Consider the following 9,358-nt stretch of genomic DNA (forward strand, 5'->3'; position numbering starts at 1 on the left):
CGAAACGAAAATCCAACTCTGGTAGGATTCAAACCCACAAGCTTTAAAGGTTTTCTCAAACAAACCAAGGAGAAGTCTAAAACGCTATCCATTGCGCCATATAATCAATTATGAAAAAGGCCAAAGAAGAAAGATTTATTTCTCCGGCCCAGGGGCAAAGTTACAATGGATGTTATTCAAGAACTGTCTCCGTGAATTTGTCCGTGGATTTTATTTGCAAAGCTTCGATTTTAAAAGTTACAAAAACCAGAAATAAATTAAGTAAATTACAAGAATCAAATCCGTGATCGTGGCGTTACAGCTCACTTTAAGCAAATGAGCTAACCGGACGTACTAACAGTCCATTCAGCATTGTAATTAATTTTTGTACCTGTACGCCAGCTGGTAGCGTTTTCTGTACATGGACCCCGAAATCTCTCTGCTCCTCCACATTTCCTAGTTTCTCACCATTTAGAAAATACTCTGATTTACCTTTCTTAGATTTAAAGTGGATGACTTCGCTCTCCCCAACATTGAACTCTATTTTGTCGCAGTTTTGGCCACTCACTTAATCCATCAATTTTCACTTTTCCAGTTCCTGCTTCTATCCACATTACCATTGCGTCACCAGAAGGTTCAAATCACGGGTAACCGTTACTTTTAGAGCTGATAGGATTCTGGATCGTTCCGGAATGAATGCTTTATCTGCTTTTTCTCAATAAACAGAACCTCGTTCTAAAGTCTGCTTCCCCAGTTCCCAAATTTCAGGAAGGCGCCTCATGCTGCCCTCGACATTTGATCTTGATCTCCAGATGAAACTATTGAGAAGAGGGAAAATAAGTCCCGAAATCGCTCCACGTGAATCTCAAACGCTTTGGGAGGAAGCTCAGTGCAAACAATCAGGAATTTAAAGGCACCTCAATGACCTGCACTTTCTTTGATTTAGTTTTGTTCGCCTTTCCACCCTCTCGCCACTCGGCAATCACATCAACTGAACTTTACTCTGACCCAGTGTCACCGCGCTGAAATCGAGTATTTCTCGGCTACATTTTTTTCTTAACATCATAGTTACTCGTTTAAAAGTGAAAACTGCCGTCCGCTTCACTGTAAGTGCAAGAGACAACTTTGTAAAATCCATGTAGTTTCACAGACCTGCTCGTCTGACCTGCTCATTTCATCTCATCTCATTTTCAGCAAACCTGAATATTACTGGAATAGAGAATGGCGAATCACAGCTCGATAAATCAATCCTCTCGACCACGAGGGGACGGAGTCTTCCAACACACAGGTGTTTAATGGCAAGGTGAATTTAATGTTCAGGAATAATAGAGCACAGATTTTCACTCGTGCAAACTTCACACACTTTATTGAGGAAAAGTGAAATGATCGTCGAGAGAGGTGAAATTGATCAATGCAACCTGAATTTTTAGCTCGTTGATTCAGTGATTCAATTCCAAGTGCGTATGTGGTCTCTGTGGCGCAATCGGTTAGCGCGTTCGGCTGTTAACCGAAAGGTTGGTGGTTCGAGCCCACCCAGAGACGATAGGGTAATTCTTACTTTAATATTCATGGTCTCGTATTTCCTGGTTTCTGATGTTTGTTTTGGCTGCAAAACAAAATGCCCGGTTTCGATGGCCAGCTGAATGCGCCCGATCTTCCACCATTGAACCTGTGATTGGCTTCGCGGAAATCAGAATTCTTCTTGACAGACAAGGTCCGAAGGTTGCAGGAGAGCCGCTTCACTCTGACATGGATATTTCTGCAGTGAGCGACACCAGACTGTTTCCACAATAAATATCATTCCCTTTTCTATTGGAAACGCAAAATTGTATTCACATTCCGATGGGTTTCATTGGATTTGGGAGAGATCATGAAAGGATCCTGCAGCGCTGCCTCGGATAGTAACAACAGTTCGAAGCCGCATTTCAGTCGCGGCAACAAATCCTTACATCCGAGTATCTGCACCCTTAAATCCGAGTATTTGCACCCTTACACCAGAATATCTACACCCTTAAATCGGAGCATCTGCACCTTTTCAGCGGAGTGTCTGCACCCTCACACCGGAGTATCTGCGCCCTTACACCGAAGTATCTGCACCGTTGCACCGGAGTATTTGCACCGTCACACCGGAGTATCTGCACCGTTACACCGGAGTATTTGCACCCTCACACCGGAGTATCTACGCCCTTACACCCGTTAACTCATCAACTGTCCCCAATCATCTTTATCAGCGTCAGGAGACCTAAACAAAACCCAACAGAGAAGAAATTGGCTTTATGATTCTTCACTAATATACGGACACATTTTTATTTACGGTACTTTAAGGGAGATTTGAGGAAAGTGGCCGCTGATACTCAGAAACTACTACTTGTTGGTTTTTTTTTCAAGCGGGCTCGTTGGTCCAGGGGTATGATTCTCGCTTTGGGTTTGTTGCTTGAAATATGTGAGAAATCCCGGGTTCAAATCCCGGACGAGCCCTCATTTTTTCCCCCCGACTTTTGATCTTGAGCTGCTGTTCAAACTGGCAGGGTGTTTGGAGGTATCTCAATGATCTCACGTCTTCTGAATGCATTCTGCTCGCAATTGCAATTGACCTTGAAACCGCTCTCGGATTTCATCTCACTGAAGCAGAATGTGGCCGGTTTTTATCTGTCAGCGTGGAAGTGACGAGGTTGTGGTTGATAACCGCGGGCACACCTGTCCGGACATTGGTCGTCAGAATGTACAAAATGTTGTCTCAAATACTCTGTTGTCATCCAGGAAGCTCTAGTTTCCATGCCCAACCTTTCCCCTGGTAAGAATGTGTCCAGTCTGTACCCGAACTATCTCCTCACTCAAATCCTCCCATTGCTCATTTACTGTTTTACCTGCCAATCTTTGATTCCAATCCACCTGGACCCGATCCATTTTCAACTCGCTGAAATTCGCTCTTCCCAGTTGAGTATTTTCATACTTGATTTTTCCTTGCATTTTCCACAACTGCACTAAACCTGCTCCAAATGTTCCCCCACTGAATCATGCTCCACTTGCCCCACTTCTTTCCCCTAAATAAATCCAACACTGCTTCCTTCCTCGTTGGGCTGAAAACATACGGATTAAGAAAGTTCTCTTGTACACATTTCAGGAATTGCTCGCCCTCTTTGACTTTTACACTGCTATATCCCAGTCTATATTCTGATAAATGAAGTTTCCTTTTATCACTACTCTAAAATTATTGCATCTTTCTGCAACTTGCTGTCAATTTGCTCCTCTATCTCCTTCCCACTATTTGTTCGCCTGTCGAATGCATCCAGCAGCGTAATAGCTCCTCAATTGTTCCTTAATTCTAAACAAATAGATTCTGCCTTTGAACCCTTAAGCATGGCGACACTTTCTACCGCTGTAACAGTATTTTTGATCAATAGTGCCTGCTCCCCTCTACCCCCTCCCTCCACTTTATTCTCCCTGCCTTTCCTGAATACGTTGTAGCCAGGAATATTTAAGTGGCCACTCCTCCGCTTGTTTGAGCCAGGTCTCCATTATTGACACTATAACATAATCCCATGTTGCCACTTGTGTCTGCAGCTCACCAACATTATTTACCAAGTATGTTAAACACAACATCAGGGCATAAAGGCAGGACAAGTTCTAATGCCCAATTAAATGTTCTATACACTAATGTACGTAGCATAAGAAATAGAACAAGTGAATCAGAAGCGTAAATTCAGCTTATAGTGCATGACGTAGTGCTCATCACTGAGACCTGATGACAAATAGGCATGACTGGAAGATAAATATTTCAAGTTATAAGCCGTTTAGAAAGGATAGGGACATTGGAAAAGGCGGTGGAGCAGCGATATAGAGGAGGGATACTATTACTGCATTACAAAGAAGAGATATCAGTAAAGGTGAGCACGCAGTAGAAAAGCTTTGCGTAGAAATGAGTAACAGAATAGAATACAAGACTTTGGTGGGAGTTGTTTATAGACTTCCGGATAGCAGTGAAAAAGTAACAGGATACACAGAAACGGACAGGGTGTTCGGGGTCTGGAACTCACTGTCTGAGAGGGTGGTCGAGGCAGAAAACCTCAACTCATTTAAAAAGTACTTGGATGTGCAGCTGAATTGCCGTAACCTCTAAGGGTATGGACCAAGTGTTGGAAAGTGGGATTAAGTTGGATCGCTCTTTTTCGGTCGGTACAGACACGATGGGCTGAATGGCTTCCTTCTGTTCTGTAACTCTCTATCATTCTATGATCCGTGTGTTTGAAGGGATTCGCTCAGTCATCAGACGTGCTGAGACACCAACGAGATAACATCTGATTGCAGGGCTTGGATTCTGCTGTTCATCGCATCCAGGGCTGAACCATGTTCATTCTGACATTTGGGGTTTCTTTCTGCTGATGTTAATAATCCCTATAACTGGGCTGGAGTTTAATATTCTGGATATCTGTTAAATATATCAGCTTTGTTTTAAACATCTTGTTGTAGATTTTGGTCTTTCCCACCTGAGTGTTTACCATCACCTGGCGAGAGCTCAGAAAGGACAATCTGGGGGGAGGATCGTCCGGTGGGAACAGAACTTCAGCCTGGACACCGTCCTTCAGGGCCACACTGAGAGGGGCAAACGGCACTTTGGTCTTTCCCGTCTCTCTTCACTGACAGCAAAGTCGCCGCACGGCGTCCAGTCTAAAAATGACTGTGGTAATTATTCTCTGAAGATTTAACCTGTTTGTGTGACAGTCCTGAGTCTACCATTTAAGGCAGGCGTTAACTGATTTAAAATAAACCAGATTAAAAGAAATGGGTTCTGAATTGTGATTTCCGTGAAGCCAATGTTCCATTCCTTTATATGTTTCATGTGCCTGATTTCCGACCGCACGGTAAGTGGTGGAATATCAGCCCTGCTCAGCCGGCTATGATCACGATACATTTCCTTGCAGACCAAACACACATTCAGACCCTGGAACTTTGAGGCAATGAATCCTTCGGGAAAATGAAATAAGGGTTCGAACCATCACACTTTCTCGCTAAGTGATAGCACCACCGAAACAGACGAAGAGATCACCTGCTAAACCAATAATTCACTGAGCTAAACTTTAAGATTGCAGCCACCAATATAACAGCTGTCTACTGTCAGTATACTTCTCCAAAATGATTGGTTGAAGCTTGCAGGAGTGAAAATCCAACGAGCTGGTCTTCACAGTGAAACCAGCAACTGTGAAGTTAAGAGAAACGTGCAGGAGAAATACTCGAATTCAGCGCGGTGACACTGGGCCAGAGTAAAGTTCAGTTAATATGATCGCTGAGTGGCGAGAGGGTGGATTTGAAATTCCTGAGCGACTGCATTGTGCATTTTCCAGATCTGCTTGTTGCACCAATCCCTTCAATTCTTCACTTGCAGGGACAATTCGATTCTCGGTTACTTTTCCCTGAGGCTTGGTGAAATTTTAAATATTGAAAGAGACCAATATCAAAGCAAACCTCCTCAGTGACATGCTCACAGATACAAAGCGGTCAGACTCTGCTTCAGTGAGATGAAAGCCCAGAGCGGTTTCAAGGTCGAATGCAATTGCAAGCAAAGCTCGTTCAATGAAAGTGTAGGTCATTGACGTGCCTTTAAAGGTAGTGATTGTTTGAACTGAACTTCTTCCGAAAGCGTCTGAGATTCAGGTGGTGTGATTTGGGGACTTCTTTTCCCTCTTTGCAAAAGTCTCAACCGCAGCTCAAGATAAAAATTCTAAGGCTAAATTGGGGATTCTCCGGAATATGAACCTCGAATCGTGAATTGTACTCAGACCTCAACGAGCTCAGAAACAAGAACGTGTCCTTACATTGCCGTGTTACACTCACATTCTATGAGAGGTCTGTTTATAAAATAAAGGGGCATTTTGAAGAGACATTCTGAGAAGTTCCGTATTGGACCCTGAACAAATTACAAAGTACAAACACCGCACGATGTTTTTGCTGGTTAAATTCACTGCACATCATAAATTCCACAAAAGCACCACGGGGAGTTGAATCTAGGACCAGAGTTCTTTAACCAACTAAGCCACGGAGCCAATCCACGGGAACGCTTCTCACTTCCTCTCATTAATATCTATGCTACACGTCATATTCTGTTGGGGGTTCAGACTGTTTTATCTTTGTCAATTTCATAGGAACATAGAAAATAAGAGCAAGAGTAGATCATTCGGCCCTGCTCCGCCATTCAAAATGATCATAGCTGATGTCTAACTCAGGACCATGTTCCCGCTTTTTCCCCATATCCCTTGAGCATGAAGAAATATATCTATCTCCTTCTTGAATACATCTTATGACTTGGCCTCCACTGCCTTCTGTGGTAGAGAAAACCAGTGGTGTCGCCTAGGGTCAGTGTTGGGACCATTGCTCTTCTCAATATAGAGAATAATCTCAGCTTGGGTATGTGGGACACAAGATGAAAATCTCCAGATGACGCCAAAAGTGGCAGCGTGGGGAACTGTGAAGAGGAGTCAGTGACTTCATTGTGACGTTCACAGGTTCGGAATCAGGCAGGTGAAGTTTAATGCAGAGAAATGTGACGTGATACATTTTGAAAGAGGAAAAATGAGATGAAACGTACACTAAATGGTCAAAGTTTAAAAATAGGGGAGCAGGGAGAAGGTTCTAACTGATGCATTGTCTAATTAATTAACAAGTCTGAGAGTCAGCAACTTTGTTACCTTATTAAGAAATATATGAGCAAATTCTTTTTCCTCTACCGTACCAGAGTAAACATGCAAGTCCCCCGTGTAGACAAGATGATCCCACTGGATGGAACCTCAGGCGCTCTGAACTTGATCTCCAGTGCCTCCAGTTCCGACTGCTCCTTACATCAGTATCGCCTCACTTTTATACACTGCAGTGATCGATCCCTGTCACTGGAGCTGGAACTTCTCCAGTCTGTGGTTTACAAGGACACATTGCCTGGATTCCAGCAGTTATCTTTCTTCAGTAGCATTCTCATGACGCCTAAGCTACCCCGATTACTGTTGATTAGAATCATAGAATCAAAGAAAATTACGGCACAGAAAGAGGCCATTCCGTCCATCGTGTTGTTCCGGCCGAAAAAGTGCGATCCAGCTTAATCCCACTTTCCAGCTCTTGGCCCGTAGCATTGTAGGTTTCGGCACTTCAAGTACATACCCAAGTAATCTTTAAATTGGATGAGGGTGTCGACCCTACCACCCCTTCAGGCAGTGAGTTCCAGACCCCCACAGCCCTCTGGGTGAAAGTATTTCTCCACAGCTCCCCATTAATCCTCCTACCAATCACTTTAAATCTATGCCCCTGGTTACTACCCTCTCTGCTTAGGGTAATGGGTCCTTCCAATCCACACTATCGAGGCCACTCATAATTTTGTTCACCTCCATTAAATCTGCCTTCAGCCTCTCTGTTCCAAAGAAAACAACCCCAGCCGATCCAATCTTTCCTCTTAGCTGAAATTCGACAGTCCAGGCAACATCTTTGTAAATCTTTCTTGCCTTGTGTATAAAATGTCTGCTATTTGAAAGTCGTAACATTGATCGAAGTCCGCATTACGTTTTCTTGCCATTTATGTCAAGGTTTGGAAAAGATCTGTTACCTGACACTTTAAATGTTGCCGACCTTTAACTGCAGCTCACAGTGTCTAAACAGTTACTGTTATCATTGGCCTTTTATGCATCTCCTTGAGATCCATCTCCGTAACAACACTAGCTGATCACAGCAATGTTTTCTTCAAATGGAATCTCAGTGTGAAGAAATGCACAATTTCAGAGCGAAGCAACATATGCAAGAGGGTTAGGAGATGCGACTGGAGATAATGGGCCTGGGGCAGTGAGAACATCTCTTGAGCATGAATATATTCAGTATCCGAAGAAACAGGGAGATGAGATCATTGTGTCTATTTATCCAGGTATCTGCAAAATCCATCGTCTCTCAATGCCCAGCATCATTCTTCCTCTCTCCTGCTTTCCAGTTAAGGTTTTTTACTCGTTTAGTCGCAGTATTTGCTTTGAACATCTATTTCACCGGCATCTGGAGGAGCAGAGGAAGCTGGAGATAAAGTAGTGACAGAAACAGAAGGAGATGGCTCGTGATGGCAGAATCTTGTGTGTGTCATTTGCTTCAAGTGAGACATGACAGCCCTGCGTTGTCTTGCACCTTTCCCAGGAGCTGCACTGATTCGGTGCGTGTGTTTTGGAAATGGAAACAGTTACACCAGCAGCTTGTGGTAATATTTCCCCTCACTGTCTATTTGATGTACCTGCCTACCCGCACTTGGTGCTGTCGTTGTCTGAACAAGTCTTTCATGTTCTAACAGTAAATTCCATTTTGTGCGAGCAACTTGCCTGGGATGAAAGTGACGTGAGTTTCAAAGGGACAAGTCGGAAAGGCAGCGTTGGTCTGCTTGCTTGAATGAAAATTGCAGCAGATTCGCTGGTGGTCCAGTGCTGAGGATTCGGCGCTCTCGCCGCCGCGGCACCATGTTTGATTCCCGATCAGGAAACTTGACTTTCCTGGTGTTGTTCAAAATAGCAACAACCAAATTCCCCCGACTGAGCACAAAGCTCGCTCCTGATCAGCATGAGCAATTTCACCGCTCCTGCCTGAACAGCCAGCAGCCCATCATTCTTCAATTTTACAACCCCATAAGAGCGATAATCAATGCACTTTCTTGCCTTCTGTAAAATGCCTCCTGTTCGAAAGTCGTGCCGCTCATCAAAGTCTGCATGAAGTTTTCTTGCCATTTCTGTCATGATTTGGAAAAGATCTGCTGCCTGACACTTTAAATGTTGTCAATCTTTAACTGTAGCTCACAGTGTTCGAACAGTCACTGTTATCATTGCCTTTTATGTATCTTCTTTTACTCCATTTCCTGAACAAAACCAGTTGATTACAGCTTCGTTTTCTTCAAATTGAATCCCAGTGTGAAAAAATGCACAATTGCAAAGCTATGCAACGTGTGCAAGATTGGAAGGAGAGTGCGAGTGGAGATAATTGGCTTTGATCAGCGCTCTCTTGAGCATTAAGACATTCATTAACCAAAAGAAGCACGGAGATGAGATTTTTGTCCAGATTTATCAGTGTAGAAAAGAAGCAGGGAGTTGAGATAATTTTGTCCATTCATCCTGCTATCCACAAAACCCTTCGCCTCTCAATGCCCAGCATCTTTCTTTCCAACTCCCTGCTCTGCAGGGAAGTCTTGGTTTCATTAATTCTCCGTGCTTGCAGCAAACATCTAATTCACCTGGCAGATCTGGCGTTCATGGAATGCATTCGAGACAGTTTTCTAGATCAATATGTCGAGGAACCAACAAGGGAATTTTATATCTAGTATTATAATATTTTATATCTAGTGTTTTATATCTAGTATTGTGTATTGTGTAATGAGACA

General features: G+C 43.5%; 1 non-coding gene across 1 annotated transcript; it reads left to right on the forward strand.

Annotated features, from left to right (window-relative positions):
* Nucleotides 1-1,447: 1,447 nt before the first annotated feature.
* Nucleotides 1,448-1,521, forward strand: trnan-guu (transfer RNA asparagine (anticodon GUU)). Its single transcript has one exon. It is a non-coding gene; the product is annotated as a tRNA-Asn (tRNA).
* Nucleotides 1,522-9,358: the final 7,837 nt, after the last annotated feature.

Source organism: Heptranchias perlo, chromosome 20 (genome assembly GCF_035084215.1).
Source record: "Heptranchias perlo isolate sHepPer1 chromosome 20, sHepPer1.hap1, whole genome shotgun sequence".
Taxonomy (NCBI): Eukaryota; Metazoa; Chordata; class Chondrichthyes; order Hexanchiformes; family Hexanchidae; genus Heptranchias; species Heptranchias perlo.